This window comes from Oryctolagus cuniculus, chromosome 8 (assembly GCF_964237555.1).
Source record: "Oryctolagus cuniculus chromosome 8, mOryCun1.1, whole genome shotgun sequence".
NCBI lineage: Eukaryota > Metazoa > Chordata > Mammalia > Lagomorpha > Leporidae > Oryctolagus > Oryctolagus cuniculus.
In genome coordinates, this window is record NC_091439.1 from 29,403,118 (window position 1) to 29,425,052 (window position 21,935).

The window sequence follows — 21,935 nt, forward strand, 5'->3', positions numbered from 1 at the left end:
AGTTTATCCTATTTGATATTAATTTGGAGATATAGAAGACAAAAGAAAGGGTTACCAATTTTGTCAGACTCCATCACATTTTCATTTTTACAATTTCACAGTTGGATGGGTAGATGCTGGGAGTTGCTGACCCAATGAGATACACTGCATTATTTCTTGCTAGGAGCAACTAAATTCTTTTTCCAAGGGGTCAATGTGCTCACTTTGAATTATTCACAGACCCTTTGCTAGATGCTGGCCAATGGACTTAAGACGAATCATGTTGTAGAGAACTAGAGAGACTTTTGCTTTTCTGATAAAAAAAAAAAAAATTGAAGCTCTCTCTACTGTTTTCCTTTCTTAAAGCAGACATTTACTGTGGTTACAGAGGTCAAAGAATGGCAAAAAGAACATGAAAAGCAAAAGTCAGTATATTATGGGTGCCAGAATATTGAGAGAGAATGCAGTAGAACTTTTTGTGACTTCATTAAAATTTCAGTTAAAATATACTACATTCTTAGTCATGATTGCCACAAACTTAGGATAAATTATAAATTGGATAAGTAGGAGGAAAAAGTAAGACTTGTTAGAATCAAACTGCATCTTCCCAAAAGACTTATGTCCTAACTCCCAGCACTTCAGATTGTGATTTTATTTAGAGATAGGCTCTTTACAGAGGTAATCAAATTAATGTGAGGTCAACAGAGTGGACTGTAATACAATAAAACTGGTGACATTTTTAAAGGCGGAAAAATCTGAACACAGAGTCAAGTTAGCACACAAAGAAGGGCTTGTGGAGATTGGGGGTATGGTACCAGATGCCAAGGAAGTGCTGGAGTCCAAGGAAGAGCCTGCAACAGCTCTTTCCCCAGTATTTTCAGAGGCCACCGTGCCTTCATTTCACATTCTTGACTTTCAGAACAGTTATACAATAAATTTCTTTTATTCTAAACCATCCAGTTTGAATTACTTGGATTCACCAGCAAAGTAATATAATGCTTATGTATTAAAAGTAGAATACATTTTATTTAATCTCTAAATGGGTATGGTGAGTTTTTAAGACAAATCTTACTAGTAAAAATCATTTAGCTGGTAACATTATCCATATACAATAAAGGTAATAAAGATAAGTCTTTCTAAAATAAGTCCCATGTTAAATCTCGGATTTCAAGAAAGTCTGTAATAGGAAATCAGCATTTGTTCATTAGTTTCCCATGGTCTTTGATAGCAATGAAATATCTTTAAATTTCAGTCCTTTCACAGTACCATCATCAGATCAGTTTACTTTGATGTCTTTATAATGCATTCATCTAATCTATTCTCAATCCATGCTTTTTATTCATTCAGCATAACAATATCACATGATTTATCTTTTGAAATAAGGTGATTCTTTTCTCAAACTGGATATGATTCACAAATTGCTTTCTTCAGCAGAGGGAAAAGTGAGCTCATTTCCTGCCAAACAAAGTAACTGCATCAAAAGAGAAGAGACATATTAAGATGGTGCAAGTTTTACCTTTTTACAGAAAAGAATATGGCATTACAGTCTCTTTTGTTATGAAGGTTGAAAAGGCAGAGGTCTAATGTTCATCTATTCCAGGATGACAGGTAAACAGTTAAACATTTAAATAATGGAGACATTCTACTTTGTATAACCTTGGCTAGAATAAATTCTAGGAGAATTTAAGAGTAAATCATATTGTTCTACATAAATCAAAATTCTGGGGACACATTATTTCATTAAGTGAGTTTTCTTGACAGTGAAAAATTCTATTACATCATATTAATACATGAGGCATATTAAACTTTTAGACATGCTTTGCAAATGCATTGTTAAGTGACAACAAAGGAAAGGTAGACAATTATATATTTTCCTAAATTGGGACATCTAAGTTTATAGTTGTTTTCATAAACTATTGACTATATACTATTTCTGTTTGGAAGAAAAATGAAAAGGATGTGTCTTTAAACAGGTTTCCACTTCTCTTATAAGCTTGTTGGGTCTTGTATAGTTGTTTATCAGGATGATTCCACAGAATAAAGCATAGATAGTGCTACAACATGTTCTAGTCATGGAATAAGCAATCTTTTTTTTCCTGCTAAGGCCCAGATAGTAACCATTTTAGACAGCACAGATACAAGAACTCAACCTGACTTAAACAATATATAAACGAATAAGTGTGGCTCTGTTCCACTAAAACTTAATTTATGCACAGGGAAATTGGAATGTCATATAATTTTCATGTCACTAAATATTACTTCTCTAATTTCAACCATTAAAATATTTTAGAGGGGCTAACATTATGGCATAGCAGAAAAAAAGACAGCCTGCAACGCTGACATCCCATGCAGTCATTGGTGTGTGTCCCAGCTGCTCCACTTCTGATCCAGCTCCATGCTAATGTCCTGGGAAAAACAGCAGCAGATGGCCCAAGCATTTGTACCCCTGCTACCCATGCTGGAGACCTGGATGGAGATCCTGTCTTCTGGCTCCAGATTTCCCCAGTGCTGGCGCTTGCAGTCATCTTGGGAGTGAACAAGTCAGTGGATGGAGGATCTCACTCTCTGTCTCTCTCTCATAGTAATTCTTTCAAAGTAAATAAATAAATCTTTGAAAAAGTATATTTTTAGAAAACCAGTCTTAGCTCATAAGCCCCTCATGAGAGACAGCAGACCAGATTTAGCCTGTGGGCTGAGTTTGCTGACAACTGTGGTAGAATATTGCATCCCAGGCACTCACACAGCTCATTTCTTTGTGCCTTCTTCAAAGCACTAGAGCATTTTTTCATTCAAGCTTATGTTATCTGGGCCAAAATTCATGTATTTTTAGAAAGGATAAAAAAGAAAAATAGGAAATATTGCATGAATTATACATTTATATTAAAATCTATTTTACAATGTCATGATATTAAAATTATACAGTATACTCTAATGAATTTTATTTTTCTCTACCCTATTTTTTGCCCTGTAGATGCTTGAATGAAATCTATTCTTTTATCTTCTTGATATACATGCATTCTTGAAATTTTGTTAAAATTGAAATAATCCATTCTACCATGGAAAACAAAAAACAGGAAAAGCTAATTTATCCATTTAATCATATTTAAAAGTGTGTCAAAGTGGTATTATATGCAAGAAAATTAGTGGAAATAAAATGTTGAACTAGGAGTCCTATGTATTGTTCTGAGCAACTTGACACTTTAGCTTGACTTTATGCTTTCATAATAATCTACATTGAAGACCTGTAGTTGTGTTATCATTTGTTTGTAGCGTTTTAGTTTTCTATTTTTTTTGACAGGTAGAGTTATAGACAGTGAGAAGAGATAGAGAGAAAGGTCTTCCTTCCGTTGGTTCACCCCCAAAATGGCCGCTACAGCCATCTGAATGTATCATGAATCTTCCTATTTACTTCAAAAAACAAACAATGTGCATTATTAGAATTCATGATATAAACAATCATATTCTCTCTCTCTGTCTTAAGCTCTACATATATATGCTATTAGCTTACTCCACCTCAACAATAGTACAATATGATACAGTGTTAATAGTCATATAATGGCAGTAACAGAAAATTACATTTTAATTAGGAGGATGTGCTCAGCAGCCACTGACTCTGGACCATGTAAGATGGGATTTGAAAGGTATCCCTCAGCATCAGCTGTGGTGCTGTTTGCTGGGGTTTCTTTCTAGCTTCTTAAAAAAAATTATTACACTTCCTTTGCAAAGTGGAGAGACAGATATCTCCTGTTCACTGGCATACTCCAAATAGCTACAATAGCTAGGACGGGGCAAGAATGAAACCAGGAGCCTGAAACTCAGTTCAGGTCACATTGATGGGTGTCGGGAACTCAACTGCTTGATCCATCACCACTGCTTCTCAGAGAGCACATTAGCAAGAAGACGAAATCCAGAGCACAGACAAGACTCAAACTCAGGCATTCAACTATGGAATGCAGATGTTCCAAGTAGTATCTCAACTACTGTGATAAATGCCAGCCTCTGTATATCATTTTGTTAAGAGCTGAAGTCAGATTGTAGCAGAATGAACAGAGAACAGAGCAGGAGGAATTATGCTATGTAGGTGATACTCTGAAGGGGTTTGAATATGGAAGGAGAAAGAGTGTATAAAGATGGACTTGGATAAACAGGGTGGATGTCTTTCTTTTCTCTCAGTTTACATACAATTTTGCACATATTTGACATTAAATAAAAATCTGACATTATAGCACATTTCTTTTTATTGTGAATGATAGACTATTGTATGTTAATTTATTAACCTGGAACTCAACAGTATGGGCCATTCGTGAAAAAAATGCAAATATTCCTGTAAAATTGTGCGGGTGTGTGCGTACTAAGTTTTCAAACTAATTGGATAAATATGCAGAAATATGATAGTTAGATTGCATGGTCATACTCTGATTGACTTTGTAAAAATCTGCCTCACCCATTCTTCTCAAATCCCCCACACCTTTTCTGTCCCAATCCCACCCCTCTCCTATGCATTGCTGAAACTACTCCCAGTTTGATGCAAGAGAAACTGCAACTTCCATGATTTAGCAACATAGAGCCAGCACCAGCTGTAAAAAATTCAACATGGCTGCAGCTATGTCCTTATTATGACTCTTAGGTCATTATAATATTACAATAAAATTACCACATCCAACACAGCCACTTACATTATGCAAATGATGCCAAGAAATTTCCTAGATTTCAAAAAAATGGGTATATCAATAGGTGGTACTCAAGCCTCACCCTGAAACTCAACCTACTTTGAATACTCATTTAAGCAACACCACAGACACCACTCTGCATCCAGGTAGGACTGATGGCACCAAATCTTGACTGCAGCTTATTCTCTCTGGAGTTTGCCCACATTGTTACTTCAACGTGTAGCTTTGCTTCAAATGAATTTTGTTTCTCTGCATTTATTATGTCTCTTATTCTTTTCAATTTTTATTCTTTCTCACATGGAGACAAGATCCTGGACCAAACCAACTAGTGTCCACTTCATAAAATACCAGTAATAAGTACAATTTCTCATTGCTGTGCATTTTCACTTAGCATTTTGTTTGTCAGGTTTTTGTTTGTTTGCTCATTTGTTTAGATATTTTAATAGATACATGGTGGAATCTTGCTTAGTTATTTATTTAAAATTCAGAGAGAGATTATGGGGGTGATGGAATAGAGGGAGAGAGAGAGAGATAGAATGAGAGTTCTTCCAACTGCTGGTTCACTCCCCAAATAGCTCCAACAGCCTGGGCTGGGTCAGGCTAAGGCCAAGAGCCTGAAACTTCACCCATATCTTCCATGTGGATAGCAGGGGCCTAAATACTTGGGCCATCCTCTGCTGATTTCCCAAGCACATTAGCAGGGAGCTAGATAAGAAATGGGCATCTAGAACTTGAACCAGCCCTCACACGGGATGTTGGCCTTGAAGGGAATGGCTTAGCTGGCTGTGCTGGACCCTTGTTGTTTTAGTAACAAAGCATGAAAATATTTTTGTATTATGTAGCATAAGTACATATGTTGTTTTGTTGAGAAGTACTTGCTCAAATCTTTTGCTTATTTAAATGGGGTATATGTTTTCAGAATGCTGATGATAGGTTTCTTTCATACTATTTGTTGAACTCTTTGCTTAGTATAGAGTTAATCTTATGTGTATAAAGTTAACTGAAAATAGATCTTAGTAAAAAATAAATGGGAATAGGAGAGGGAAGAAGAAGGGTGGGAGTATGGGTAGGGTAGGAAGAATCATTATGTTCCTAAAGTTATATTTATTAAGTGTCTGAAGTTTGTCATACCTTAAATAAAAGATTTCTGGGTAAAAAATGTTGAATGTTACATATTCTTTGAATATTTATCATACAAACATCTTGCAAATATTTCATCCTAATCTGTGGCTCTTTTCTTATAAACAATAAATGTAGCATCATCAAAATTTTCAATTTTAATTAATAATAGCTTATAAATATTTTTATTTCATGGACTTCCCTTTGGATGTTATGTCTAATATATCAACACCAAACCCAGACTCATCAAGGAGTTCTCTGTGTTTTCTTTGACATGTGCTACAGTTTTGTATTTTCCTGAAAATATTTGACACACACACATAGTTCTTTTTTTCATAATATAGATTTCCATGAACTTTTTAAAATAGTTCTTGCACCTATGATTTCAAGTTTTTGCAAGCAAATATGTTAATTTTAAATTATATTTTCAACAAACTATTTGCAGTACCCTTATATATATCACCATTTATATGTAGTTCATTCTACTATTTTGCCAAAAATATAAGAGAGTTCTAGCTGCTCCACTTTCCGCTCAACGTTTTATGTCTATCAGCTTACTCTGAAACTATTCTGGACATCTATTATTATTTTGTTGTGGTTAATGTGCATTTTGTTATTGAAAATGAAATCTTTGGCAACTTTCATTGAGTTGTCCTTGTGATTTTTCTTGTTGATTTTCAAGAGCTCATTGTGTTTTCTGGATGTAATTACTTTGTCACATGTGTGCAATGAAAATAGGTTTTTCAAGATGTAACCTTAATGAAGTCTAATTTCTCACTTTTTCCTTTTATTGCTAGTTTTTTGTGTTTTAAGATCATAAAAATACTACATGGTTTCTAGAAATCTGATTGGTTGACCCTCTATTTATAGGACTATAATATCTTGAATTAGTTTGATATAAGAGGAGGTCAAATTTTTAATTTTGATTGTGATTATAGCTATATAATTGACCAATCATCATATATTGAAAGTACTATTTTATTGAAGTGCAGTGGATCTTTGTTCCAAATGAGATGAATGTATATGTTCAAATCTTTCTCTGAACTTTATTCCATTCTACTGGTCTATTTGTTTTTCAGCAAAACACAGAAGCTTTATAATAAAGTCTGATATACAGCAGCAGAGATCTTTGGCTTAGCTTGGGTTTGCTTTTCTTCTCTAATATTGCCCTAACCGTTCTAGGTCTTCTATAGTCCTGTATGAATTTAGTATTCATGTTCTGAGTCTTCTGTCGCAAAGGGTTAAGCTGCCTCTTGGAATCCCCACATCTCATAACCGAGTGCCTGAGACTGAATCCCAATTCCACTTCAGATTCAGCTTCCTACTAATCTATACCACAGGAGGCACCAGATGATGGTTCAAGTACTTAGGTACTTGCTTCTAACATGGGAGATCTGATGGAGTTCTTTGTCCCTGGCTTTGGCCTTTCCCACTCTTGGCCTTTTCAGACATTTGGGGAACAAACTGGAAGATGGAAGATTCTCTCTCTCTCTCTCTTTCTCATTTCTAGCTTTCAAATAAATAAAATACATTTTAGATCTTAGAACAGAATAATTTAATTTTCAGTTTGCATAAACATATACACACTTTCTGAATACTCTTGCTTTTACATGATTTCAATGAGAAACATCAGGGAAAATGTAAACTGCAGGGTGGCACTGTCAGTGTGTGAAGCCACTGCTTGTGACACAGGCATCACATATTGGAATGTCAGTTCAAGTCCCAGATTCTCCACTTCTCAGGCAGCTTCCTGTTAATTTGTATGGAAATGCAGCAAATCATGGCCCAAGGATTTATCCTGTCATAATTGCAGAAGACTCAAATTGGTTTGATTGACTATTGGCTTCTATCTGGCCCAGACTTGGCTGCTTTGGCTACTTGGGAATGAACCAGAAGGTGGAAGATCTTGGTCTCTCCATTTCTCCATCTCTCTATCACTTATGCCTTTCTTTTAAAAAAGAAAGAAAAATACAAATGGCTTTTTCATAAAATATCATAAAACACTCTCAACTTCTGATACCACATTATTTCAATTTGTTAGTTAGCTGGCTCTTCTCAGGCTTTTAGACATTTGTATGCCCATTTGTATACATTTAAAAATTGAATGTGAGGCAAGGATCTTTCATTCCTTCATTTTCCTTAAGTGTAGCATTTTGTTCACATGCTAATATTGAAGGATTTGCATATCTCTCCATATTAAATATTAGAATGGCAACCATATTCCTGATAAGGAATTTTACAGCATCTTGCAGAATCCTGCAGAGATAGATCTCATCAGTCTATTTGCATTTCTAAAATCTGTTGGAAATTTCCTATGTTCCTGTAACAATTTATACAAAAGCAAATCCCACTTCTCTGATTTCAGAATGCTTCAGCACTGCTTGGAATTAGACAATAAGGACTTGCAAATGTCCCAAATGAAGACACTAAAATTAACTGTTTCACAATTTTAGCACAAAAATATCATCACATAGATTTGTTTTCCAGATGATAGCTTAAATTCAGAATAGAAACTCTGTTTTTGTTTGTTTGTTTGTTTCTGTTTTGATTCCATGACAAAGGCTGCTTATTCATTCTAAATTTACTTATGGAATAGCACTCAAGATACCATTCCCTCCATAAGATAATTTGTTAAAGATTACCATAATCTCCACCAAAAATAAGGAGCACTTCTTGATGTGTAAGTGCTAATAATAGTAGAAGTTTAAAATAAGCAAGGAAACAAATCCTTACCTTGAATACATCTCTGTTGTTAAGTGTGATGAAAGGACAATAGATACAGCTCTGTTCTGGGGAAATATCACAGGATTAGTCTTAAGAGGGTGGTAACAGGTCCATGAGAACATCTTCAAGAGGTAAATAGTAAAATGAAGTTTTGAATGTGATGAAATGAAAATGTACATTAGGTAATCATCCCTTAAAAAAGTAATTTTTAACCTCCTTCTAACTTTTTAAAAATCTTAATCTATTTCCTTTCTTAAAATTCCTAATTGTGAGCTACTTGATTAAAATAAAAAGAAACTCTTCTAAGACACTTCTATGTACTTTAATCTTAAAATCAATTTAACATAGACTAAACATTAACACCACAAAATGAGTTAAATTTTTTCAAAATTATTTGGATAATTTTCTTGTTATGAATCCTAATAACATTCTATTTTTATAAATTTCTTTTTCATAAAGCAATGTTCTCTTTATAAAGGCTTATATGGGTACTGGCATGTTAATTTAAGCCAAAAGGGAATTTAATCAATTTGTGCTTAGCTTAGCTTAGGTAATTATTTCATTTACTTTATAATTATTATTTCTGAATATAGAATATTCATCATCCAAGAAAAAGTTAAAGCCCATGAAATTTAATTATCATTGAGCTTCAGACATGATGCAGCTAGAGGATTGAAGGTGTTTTCTATTGGATATGTGTGCCTATTTAACTTTGAATTTCATAGAAAATATTATCTTAGTGCACATGGTTAATTCTCTTTGTCTTATTTTCCTAATGATAGCAAGTTACTTTTCTCAAAGAGAGCTTCTAGAAAACACCAACATTTCAAAATATTAATAATTAACAAAATCATACAGAACACATAAAATTTATTATAGCAATGGCTATGAAAACTCTTATACAAATGGATTGTACTCAATTATGTACCAACAACTTGTCTCTCATTTTACAGAGAGAGTTGTAAAGCAAGAAACTCAGAAGCAATACCAAACCATCTGACCCCTCGTCTGCTACGTATGAAAGTTCTCAAATGTATATCATCTTCCAGGACAGTGCTGATTTGATTCTTCTTATCAGAATACACTGTATTTAGTTGCGATTGTACTCTTCAAGATCCCTGATGGCTTGAGCATTCTTCTTGTCTCTATCTTGCTACCTCAGACAAATGTGTGTTACCTTTCTGACTTTTAGAAGCAAAGACAAATGTCCCACAGTCCTACATGGGAAATTTTCTTTTTTTTCTTTTAACAGGAAAAAAAAGGCTTTAACTTTATTTAAGAGTTTACTTTTAAGAGAGATTATATCAGACACAATACACTGTACTTGGCAGGAAACTCATTAATTTCTGTTCAGTTGATCGTCATTGTTGAGTCTGTACTTGTAACTTATCTATTGAGTCTCTGTGATCACTTCCTTTGATGAATCAAAATGAACCTACAAAATGCAGTTTTGTTCTGTAAAGCATACTGAGAAACATTTGTTTTACATAGTCTTTTAAAAATGAATTCACAAAAAAGGAAAAAAAAGAAAAATGAATTCACTGTACAAATTGTACCATATTCCCTTTGAATGTCTATACTTTTTTTCTCATCAATTCCAATGTTAATGTGAAACTAATACAGAGAACAGATTCAATGTTTTTGTCAGATATAAATCTAAGAATATAATATTTCCTCCCTTCCGCCCTCCTTCCTACCTTCAACTTTTCCTTCTTTCTTTCTCTTTTTCTTCCTTTCTTTACTTCTTTAATTTTCTTTCTTTCTTTTTTTTTCTTTCTCTCTTTCATCGTTTGAGATAGTATTTTTTAATTTACATTATTGTCAAAGCCTTAATGCTCCACTAAATAAAGAATTAGAGAAGTACAAAATAAAAAGACATTAGTATATGGGAAATTTTTATCTTCCATTATTTCATTAATTATATAGCTTCTTTACATTGAATCACAGAATTTTTTTAAAAGAAGCACTAGAAAAAAAAGGGAAAAATAAAATAGTTGCCAGTTTTAAAATTAAACGTTTGGTGATGTTCTTTAAAATTCTAACTAAAAAGCAGTTTTCTTATTATCTATTACTTTTATATCCTTTCTTTCCTCTTAAATTTTTATATTGAATTGAAACTACATGAATATTTGCTCACTTTATACCCATCTCTCATGTTTTCTTATCCATTTTTACTTCTTCTAATGAAATTGCCTCGTCTTTGAATAAGTTAAAAATAAATTTTCACCGCTTGGGACACTCACCTCCCATATTGGAGTCCCTGAGCTCGAGTCCAGGCTACACTCTTCATTTCAGCTTCCCACTAATGCACTTCCTTGCAGGTAGCAGATGATGGCTCAGTAGTTGCATCCCTGCCATCCACATTAGAGATTTGTATTGAGTTCCGGGTTTCAAGCTTTGGCCTGGCACTTGTGGGCATCTGGGGAGTGAACCAGCAGGTAGATTTTCTCTTTCTCTTTCTCTATCTCCCTCTACTTTTCAATTTTGTCTTTTAAGTTTTCTCTCTTTTTTTTTTTCTCCTCCTGGATTTTAATGGTCCATTGAAGATAATACCAGCATAGCATATTGATAGGTAAAATTATTAGCAAGCTTTGCTTTCCATATAATGTGAATTATAATGAAAAATTTTACTTAAAATCAACAAAGAATAAAAGTATCAAGTAACATTGTATAATTTATGAGATGAGCATATTTACTAGTGTGGTGGGTATAACATAGGGTAAAGATACACCTCCTTATCTTGCCTGCTGCTTAATAATATCTGAAGATCCATGAAACATTATACACACACTGAATAGAATGTAGCTCTTTCCAGCTCACTTTCATTAGTAACATCATTAACTATTAAATGTATGACCCCTATAATGCAATCATTTCAAACCTGCGTATCCATACTATTCCAATCTTTGTTTGGCAGACAGGGGAAATAGGATTACATCCATGACTGTTACTTTCTCAATCACAGATGTTCAAGGGACAGATGCGCATCTGATTGAATCTGGGAAATTAATTCTCACAAGGAATGTAAAACTGATGAATAAAGAAAACATATTTTAATGCTGTAGGTTTTAAATTGAAAATATCCTGTAGAGTAAGGTTCTTAGCCTAACATTTTGGGACCTACACAGGAAGTTATCCATAGTCAGATAAGTTAAAAGATCTGCATTGAGAAATAAAGTAAACAAACTTGCAGGAAGAAGAATGGTGAAAGAAGACAAATTTGCTTGCCACTGTTCCTATTTCTTACTCCAAAGCTTTTATGAGATCTGGTTATATTTCTTCCTTTTATGTGATAAGGACCTATCCTAATTACTCTAAATTCTTTCAGGAAGAGAGATGTCTTGTAAATCATTGCTGACCTGTATAATCGCAATGCTTAATTAGTTTAAGATTGAAAATGATAGGCAAGTATTGGATAATAACATTTGGAAGAAAATATTTAGTGTAGATGATGCTTCTTAAAGTTTGTTCCTCTTAATTAGTACTGAAAGATTCATATTCCTGAAAAACAAATGGGCATTGGTTAAATCAGTTATGAGTTAAATCAGTGACCTGTAAGTCACTCCTTGAGACTGTCAAATGTTTCAACGTGAAACAGGGTTATCACTTGGGAATATTCCCTCTGCCTTTAGTGGTCTTTTCTTTCAATTTCTTTTTTTCATTTTTGTTGTGTATCCCTAATGCTCACTGGATTGTGACCATATGATAAAGACAAATGACAGAGAAAAAGGGAGAAGGAATGAGGGTGAGAGGGAGAGAGGGTGAGAGAGAAGAGACGAAGGAAATATCATTATATTCTCAGAATTATATCTACAAACCATATTGAATCTGTTGAAAACTAATTAAAAATTAAAATAAAAAAGTTTTTTATCTTTTTTAACAACATGCTAAATAGTTCTCAAGAAAAAGAGTGTTCTGATTCCTATTGAGACTTTAAGCAACTGGAATGAAAAGAAATAATGCCAAACCATTAATTGTGTTTAAAGTAAAAAAAAAAAAAAGTCCATAAGTTAAAACCATTCATGTTTATTCTGCATTTTCTTATCCCTTAAGCACAGACTGTTTTCAGTCATTTTCATGATCTGATTTTCTATATATACTATGATTTTCTGGATGATAGACCTGTCATTGAAAAAACATAAGGATTTTACTTTTTTTTCCAGTCTTTGCTTCTTTCCTACCATGCTGCTCAGCATATTGCTAGCATGGAGAAAAGATCAAAATTCAAAACTTATAATACAGTTTCTACTGAATGCATAAGGCTTTTGTACTATCAAGAAGCTCAGAAATCCTAAGTGGAGCCACCCTAAGTTGGGGAGTGTGTGCAATTAGTTTTATCTTTGTAAAGATTGATTAACAATAAACTTCTGTTTCCTTTCAGGAACTCTGCAGGGAAACCCCATGGAAAGAGTTTCTTCGCTCCTGTTAGGAGACATTGAAGATAAAGGAAATGACCTTCTTCCTTCTGACATTCTTGATATAATTCTTGGAGTTCATGGTAAAGGAGGAAGGCACCCAGAGAAAATCAGAACAGTAGCCCTCATTTGCTAGACTTGAGGTCTGTCTTATCTCTAAACATTTTTAAAGTGAAATATCAAATACCTTATTTTTTAAGCCAATTTAATTGAAGTTTGACATTTCTTTGTTTAGATTAAAATGCAATATGAAGAATATAACTATTCTAACTATAGAAGTAGAATTTTTTATATACATGTGCAGTAGAATGCGTCTTTGATATGTTACATTTAGTTCTATTATTATAGATAATTTTAAAATTACACAAAAACAGTTTTCACAAGCACCACTTTATCTCAGTTCCTCTGCTTGATAGTCTCTTGTTTCCAATGCAGTTGGGTGCGTAAAGTCTAATAGCGAGGAGAAAGCAGCTTTCAGAGAAGATTAGCAACACTGCCAAATAATTTATTTCCGAAAATAGTGCACGAAGTCACTACTTCTTTCTTCTTTCTTTTAGCCCTTTTTTGAGGTAAACACTTTAAAGGTGTTCCTATTTCATAATCATAGCATTATGGATTTCGTTTGTGGAGCTTTTTGTGAAGATTTTCAATTTTACAGTGGCTTTTAAGTGATTGGCAATGAGTCGTGGAGAGCGCTACAACTCTGAGAACACACAGCACTGCACTTGGCAGAGAGAGATGCCATACTTCAAAAAAGTTTTCCTGTATTAAAATGCAAATTAACATATTTTCCTGACTTCAAATTAATTTAGCAAGTTATTGAATATTCAAAGAATAGATGCAAAGTAGAACATAGTTTGCTTTATAAAAAGAATGAGCTTACATTATGATTTTCTATATGTCACTTAATTTGTTTTATATTTGTAGAACACAGTTGTTGATAGTTTGTATTACTGTTTTATGTACACACTCACACACATTCCCTGCAGAATAGTGAAGCATGAATAATGTAGTTATCCTTGACGTTCCTGGTTCACCACTCAGAGGCTTGTGTTTTCCTTGTGAAAGACATTTTCCTGCTTATTTGGAATGGGCTGCAAGGACAATAATGCTGGATATAGGCAACTTCAAGGTAATTAGCACCAGTCATCAACAGGCTAGGAAGTTGCCAAAAGAAAGGGTTGTTCCATTCACTGAGAAAATCCACAGATGATGTCTGTTGGCAGATTGCCCATAATCATGAAATTTCCAAGTCAAGTTAAGGGTATGGGAGCTATAATGTTACACTGAGTCCCTCAATCAGAAGGGCTTGTGTTGGCTTTATTCGTCTTTTGTTGTCATCTTGAATTTTGTTTTGTACTGAGCCCCCAAATTTTTGTAGCTAGTCCTGCCTGGTTTTGCTATGCTTAAGTCTTAAAATGTAAATAATTAGACAATGAAATCAAAGGTTGAGATGAGACTGAAGGGGATCATTAGACACTGACCGTTAAATAAGATGGGAATGAAGTCATGTTTGCATTACAATCAATAATATGAACTTTCAAGATACCACATATTCTAGGTACTTGGATATTATTCTGATAAGGAGGAGTGACATGTTAATGAAAGGTATCTTTTTTATCTTGTTACATATTTTTAAAGTTATAAGCTTATTTAAATTTTTAAACAGATACTTTATTCTTGTGAAATAAGGACTTTTGCAATTAACAAAAACAGAAGCAAACAAACAGCAAAAACTTTGAAAAGATAAATAGGGTAAGAAAGTCTCTTTCTGTCCCACTGTTCTGCCTTTCAAATTTATATATTTTCAAAATACTGTTATATTTGTTTCCTGGAGTTCCTATTACAAAATCCCATAGACTGAGTGGCTTCTCAGAGTTTTGTAGGCTGGGAGTCTTTGATCAAGGTGTCAGCCAGTTTTGCTGAGGCCTCCCTCCTGGGCTTACAGCTGTTCACCTTCACAGTGCATCCTCGAAAACTCTTTCCACTGTACTTTAGGAGGCCTGGTGTTTTGTTCTCTGGGTCTAAGTTTCCTCTTATTATATTAACAGTCAGATTGGATTACAATCCACAATAATGGCCTTGTAATTGTAACTTGATCACATCTTTAAAAGCACTATCTCAAAAGCGGGATACACAGCAGACTTTTAGAATGGCAGAAGTCCTAAAGAGCACTCTAGCCTCAGAATCAGCCCTTACGGCATTTGGATCCAGCTAAAAAGCCCATGAGAGTATTTCAGGCATGGAAAGCCAAAACATTCTGGCAAAAAAAAAAAAAAAAAAAACCACCACAAAACACAAAACCCTAAATGAAAGTGTGAGTGAGATCCCAGCGGAAAGAACAGGCTGTCAAAGAAGGAGGTACCTTTCTCTGAAGGGAGGAGAGAACTTCCAATTTGACTATGACCCTGTCTAAATAAGATCGGAGTTGGCGAACTCAAAAGGCTTCCATAGCCTTAGCAGCTCATGACAAGAGCCTCACGTGATTACTGATGCCATAAACAAGAGTGTCATTTTGTTAAGTCAACAAAAGGAGTCACTCTGCACTTACTCCCCATGTAGGATCTCTGTCCTTAATGTATTGTACTATGTGAGTTAACAGTATAACTAGTACTCAAACAGTACTTTATACTTTGTGCTTCTGTTCTGTGTGGGTGCAAACTGTTGAAACCTTTACTTAGTATATACTAAATTGATCTTCTGTATAGAAAGATAATTGAAAATGAATCTTGATAAAGAATGGGATGGGCCGGTGCACGGCTCACTAGGCTAATCCTCCGCCTTGCAGCGCCGGCACACCAGGTTCTAGTCCCGGTCGGGGTGCCAGATTCTGTCCCAGTTGCCCCTCTTCCAGGCCAGCTCTCTGCTGTGGCCAGGGAGTGCAGTGGAGGATGGCCCAAGTCCTTGGGCCCTGCACTCCATGGGAGACCAGGATAAGTACCTGGCTCTTGCCACTGGATCAGCACGGTGTGCCAGCAGCAGCGTGCAGGCCGAGGAGGCCATTGGAGGGTGAACCAACGGCAAAGGAAGACCTTCCTCTCTGTCTCTCTCTCTCACTGTCCACTCTGCCTGTCAAAAAAAAAAAAAAAAAATGGGATGGTTGTGGGTGGGAGGGAGGTTATGGAGGAAAAAGCCGCTATAATCCAAAAGTTGTACTTTGCAAACTTATATTTATTAAATAAAAGTTTACCAAAAAAACCTCATCTCCAAACACAATCAACTTTCTGAAGTCTGGAGATTAGAACTTTCCTCCATGAATATTGGAGGAACACAATTCAACCTGCATGGACTTATATGTGGCAAATATTTTTCAATGTGCTAAAATTGGAAATAGAAGAATAGTAGAAGTACATCTATGAAATATTAATGAACTACCAAGTTATATATTCTCTGTATGGTAGGCACATACAATGGAAGGCCTATTTATTTTCCAAAGAATCTAAACAATCCAGCTGTTGAAGTTAGAAAAATATGAATACACTGGATTGGAAAAGCTGATATCAGAAAAAAAGAACAAATCAATGATGTCAATTAACTATCAATTCAAAACGAGGAAGTGCTGCTCAGCCTTGTAAAATGGACACACACTGTTTTTGTTTGGTTTTGTTTTGGACAGGCAGAGTGGACAGTGAGAGACAGAGAGAAAGACAGAGAGAAAGGTCTTCCTTTTGCCATTGGTTCACCCTCCAATGCCTGCCGCGGCTGGCGCGCTGTGGCCGGCACATCCTGCTGATCTGAAGCCAGGTGCTTCTCCTGGTCTCCCATGCGGGTGCAGGGCCCAAGCACTTGGGCCATCCTCCACTGCACTCCCGGGCCATAGCAGAGAGCTGGCCTGGAGGAGGGGCAACCGGGACAGAATCCGGTGCCCCAACCAGGACTAGAACACCAGCGCCGCAGGTGGAGGATTAGCCTAGTGAGTCATAGCACTGGGCGACGCATACTGTTTAACATCTACGAGCCTTGTTTTCCTTTCCTGCATAAAGCAATTTAGAAGAACTGTGGCAGAGACCCCACTCCTTTCAAATGCCCATCTCCTATCTTTCTTTAGTGATAATAACTTCGATTTTCAAGTAGAAAAATTTCTGCTCAATTGCCAATCTATTTTCTCTAGGTCCTCCTGCAGCCTGTGTTCAATCCATGCTAAAGATTAGGTTCTCCTAAGCAAATCAAGCTGCTGGATTCATGCAGTCACCTGATGAGTCCTCCCAGGGGGGACTACACTTGTCACCTCTGCTTTCCCCCAAAACTCTAAGGTAGATATGATGGCTTGAACTCCAGCACTCATCTTGTATCGTGGAATAAAACTGCATCTTAAGGACATACATTATGGAATGCTACTCAGCTATAAAAAAGAACTAAATCCTGTCTCTTGCAACAAAATGGATGCAACTGGAAACCATTATACTTGGTGAAATAAGTCATTCACAAAAAGACAAATATCATATGTTTTCCCTTGTCTGTGGTAACAGTTAGAGTACCTAAAATGTAATGTATATGAGCAAAATTGACATTTTGAAATTTGATTATTTATAGCCCTTATCTTTACTGTAGATAATTCTTTACTGTTTGTTCAATTCTTTACTTAGAAAGGGTTAAGCTTATGATCAGAAAATAAACTGGAAGTATGCCATTGTAAAAAATTAAAAAAATAGGAAAGGAAGGAGGAGGAAGGGTGGGAGTGCAGGAGGGAGTGACAGTAGAGTGGGAAGTATCACTGTGCTCCTTCCTAAATCTGTGTGTATGAAGCACATACAATTTGTTCACAGTATATAAACAAACAACTGAAAAATAAAGAAAGTAGCTTGGATCCCACAGAATTTGTGAAGTCAAACCAGAATTCTATAATATACCAGATTTGCCTTCACTGCTGTGTACCTCTTCTGTGGAAGAAGATATATAAACTTTTATCTGTATTAAAATGATGCTATTTTGCATATTATGACACTTCAAGAGTATTGAAACCATCTTTGCATTTACAGTATTGTTATAGAGGTACAATTTTTTTTAAATGGCTGCTACCCCATGAAATTTTTGTTCAGTTTCCTTATAAGCTAGGAAGGACATCAAATATTAGATCATTTTAAAGTGAAATACCACTATAGTAACAAAGAAAGAAAGATAGAGCTTTTTTATAAGTACCAGAAATACATCCAAGAATCGAAAATAGGAAGGAAGCAAAGGGATCTACAGACCAACTCAAAGTTTCAGACAGAGATATACGAGAATACAAAATAACATGATTGCAAACATATTTTTCAGAGAATGTGATATTTAGATCAGAAAATTAAGTAGAATAAAATAGGGGAATAAAGAGTTAAGCAACTAACAATTAAATGCAAAGAGTACATGGACAGAGGAACGAACAGTTTCAGATGGCACCAATAAGCACTTCAGTTCCTCAAACAACAAGGATGAGAACAGAGGCATAGAGAGAGGGCCAATTCTGTGCAGTGTTGTGACACAGTGGTTAAGCCACTGCCTGCACCACGAGCACCCTATGTGGGTACTCCTTTGAGTCCAGGCTGCTCTGCTTCTCATCCAGCTCTCTGATAATAAGCCTGGGATAGCAGTGGAATATGGGAAGATGGCCCAAGTGCTAGGGTCCCTACCACCCACTTGGGAGACTTGAATGAGTTCCTGGCTCCTGGCTTTGGCCTCTCCCAGTTCTGGCCATTGGGACCATTTGGGAAGTGAGCAGATGGAAGATTCTCTCGCACTTGCTCTCACACTCGCACTCTCGCTCTTGCTCTCACTCTCTGTTTGTAAATATGCCTTTCGAATAAATAAATACTTTTAAAAAAGAGTGGGAACATCTATTTGAAATTCAAATTCAATGTGAGTTTAAATAAGCTGGGAGAATTTTTATATTTAATTAATGGAAGTATTTCTTAAAACTCAAGTAAATGGGCATTTGAAATGTTTGTAGGAGTTATCGACATGGTTTGCTATCAGAACAAAGGTTTGTTTTCAGTGATTTGATATTCTGGGCTGCCTAGTATTCATCTTTATTACTCCGTAGTTTATTTAATATATGGCAAAAACAGCCGGCGCCGTGGCTCAATAGGCTAATCCTCCACCTTGCGGCGCCGGCACACCGGGTTCTAGTCCCGGTTGGGGCGCCGGATTCTGTCCCGGTTGCCCCTCTTCCAGGCCAGCTCTCTGCTATGGCCAGGGAGTGCAGTGGAGGATGGCCCAGGTGCTTGGGCCCTGCACCCCATGGGAGACCAGGAAAAGCACCTGGCTCCTGGCTCCTGCCAGGATCAGCGCGGTGCGCCGGCTGCAGCGGCGGCCATTGGAGGGTGAACCAACGGCAAAGGAAGACCTTTCTCTCTCTGTCTCTCTCTCTCACTGTCCACTCTGCCTGTCAAAAAAAAAAAATATATATATATGGCAAAAATAAATTTTATATTTGATTAGAAACTGAAGGTGAAATTTTATTTTGCATCAATATATTGAGATGCTTGTGCAATTTATTGCTAATATACAACCTTTAGATTACCTTTGAGAATAAAGAGAATAAAGCATTCAAAAATGACCTCACAAAATTAATGTCAGTCAGTGAAATCGCTTTGTAAACTGTAAAGCTTTAAAGCAACTTAAAATGTCTCTGTAACTGTCTCTCTAAAATACAGCATTCTTATTGTAATCATTTTAGTAGTTCAGTTAGTCTGATGTTTGTGATTGTCAAATGGTTACATGCCTATTACAGTGGCAAAAGGTATTATGAGATGTTATGCAAATGTTACCAGTATATTGAGGTACCTGTTAGGATTATTCTTTTATACTTAATATCTATGAATTACTCTATATTTTATATATTTTCCTTTTATGTAACATATTCACCAAGGCTAAAGAGAGAGATCCGTTAATAATTCAATAGTAATGATTTGAAGTTTTGTAGTAAAATATAAATACTATTACAATGATACCACATGCTTTTGTTAAAAGGGAAGATTTTATCAATCAAGGGTAGTAAAACAGCTTTCACATTAGTCCTAAAGGGCATCTGCTGACTAATTCTGTGTGTGTGTTTATGGTAAGCAGAGTGACTCTTCAAGGAATTATCTACAAAGCAAGTAGGAAATTTTCTTTGTGTCTGTTCTTCATAGAAAAAAGAGACATCCCACCAAGAGAGTTCTGCTATGAAGAACCACACAGTATAATGAAAAGGGAAAAATAAAGAAATACATAGTAGCATTAGTAAACATCATTAAAATAAGTTCCCAAATTATTGAATGACACACACAAAAAGATGAATTACATTTCAACAAAAATTAAGAAGTAGTAGATCTCCAAACACAAACACATGCTCACATACACATATACAGAAATAAAAGTACAAATTTCAGATATGGAAAAAACTGTTTGAAGATTGTATATCAGATAAAGGTCTGTAAAGAGAACATGAAAAAGAAAAACTCTTTCAACTCAACAATTAAACTTGTGATGCAGTGTGTTGAGCTGGCATTCCAAAGCGTAGTGCTGATCTTAATCCTGCTATGCCGCTTCTGATCCAGCTCCCTGTTAACTGTACTTGGAAATGCAGTGGAAGATATCCCAAGTACATGGGTCCCTTCCACTCAAATAGGGGACCAACATGGAGTTCTGGCTCCTAGTTTCAGCCTGGCCAGTGTACGCCCAGGATTTAGGTCTTAAGACAAGCAAATCCAGATCCCAACCAGTCAGAGAAAAACAGACCCATTTATGGGTTTTCATCTGCATTACTCACGGTGACACTGAGAAGTGCACAAGGAACAGCTACTTGCCCGCAGTGGCAGTGAGGCCACAGTAGATATCCACCCTTGTGTCATGGCAGCAGCCTGACATGCAAACAGACACCTACACATAGGCAACCGTTTATGTGTCCACATCCTCCTACTGGCAGCTGCGCCTAGTCATGCCCCCTAGTTTCTTATCTGCGTTTACAGACATACGTGGCCCTGAGCCAAACCCTTAAGTAACACAGTGAATACCCAGTCAAGCAGGTGGACCTGTCGGTTACATTGACACTGGTTATCCTGGAGGCACAGATAAGTGGGCATGGGTAAAAAGCACGGGAACTTGATGAATATCATATTCTGAACTTCATTTCCTTGACACCAAGTTGTGGCTGTTGCAATCATTTTGTAAGTGAACAAGCAATCTGTCTCTTTCTACCTTCCGATTCCCTCTCCTCCTTCCACTCCCCTACCCTACCCTCCTCTTCGCTCCTCTCATCTCCCCTCTCCCTCATCCCTATATCTTTGTCTCTCTGGGTAATTCTTTTTAAAAATGTGCAAAGTATATGAATAAATATTAATCAGAAGGAGAAACACAAATGACCAACACGGAAATGAAATGATGCTTCTCATCAGTAGTTTCAGGGAAATGCAAGTTAAAATCAAATGAGAATTTTATATCTGGCGGCCTGACATACAGGGGCAAATAATGTTATGAGCCTATGAGAAATTGGAACTCACAATCTATTCTGAACAGATTAAAAAGTGGATAGGCATGAGTAAAAATAAAAACAAAAAGATAATCTGTTGCAGTTAAAGTCTAAAATAAATGTTGTCTTAAATGGTTCTTAATGAGAATAAACAGCAGTTCGTTTGAAATGCAGAAAAAATAATATTTTGAGTAAATCATTATACATATCTTTGCCAGATCACATCATATCCATATGATATATTTGTCAAATATGTTATGTGTTATATAATCAATGATATGACAAAAGTTAACCTCCTGTGAACATAACCATGTCTCCTCTAATGGAGTAGAGATCAAAAAGGCAGAGCCAGCACAAACTAATCTTCCTTTTACATGAATAAATGAAAGGAATTAGGGCAATTGGTAATAAATGGAACAAACTGGAGCCAGCCTTGTTGTATAATGGATAAAAACCACTGTCTGCAATGCCAGTATCCCATATGGGTGCATGTTCGAGTCCCAGCTGCTCCACTTCTGATTCAGGTCCCTGCTAATGCACCTGGAAATCAGCAAAAGGTGACCAAAGTGTTTAAGCCCCTAAACTTACATGGGAAAACCA

General features: G+C 35.9%; 1 long non-coding RNA gene across 4 annotated transcripts; it reads right to left on the minus strand.

Annotated features, from left to right (window-relative positions):
- Window positions 1-73: 73 nt before the first annotated feature.
- On the minus strand, window positions 74-20,744 carry LOC103350695 (uncharacterized). 4 transcript variants are annotated; one of them, XR_007909403.2, is made up of 6 exons: window positions 20,637-20,744; window positions 11,852-11,993; window positions 10,736-10,911; window positions 10,190-10,332; window positions 8,502-8,557; window positions 74-1,450 (listed from the first exon to the last, which is right to left on the minus strand). It is a non-coding gene; the product is annotated as an uncharacterized lncRNA (long non-coding RNA). The 4 variants fall into 4 exon arrangements; XR_007909404.2 differs by lacking the exon at window positions 11,852-11,993 and having other exon boundaries at window positions 75-1,450; window positions 10,736-10,843; window positions 20,637-20,738; XR_007909401.2 differs by lacking the exon at window positions 11,852-11,993 and having other exon boundaries at window positions 77-1,450; window positions 20,637-20,738.
- Between the last annotated feature and the right edge of the window lie 1,191 nt (window positions 20,745-21,935).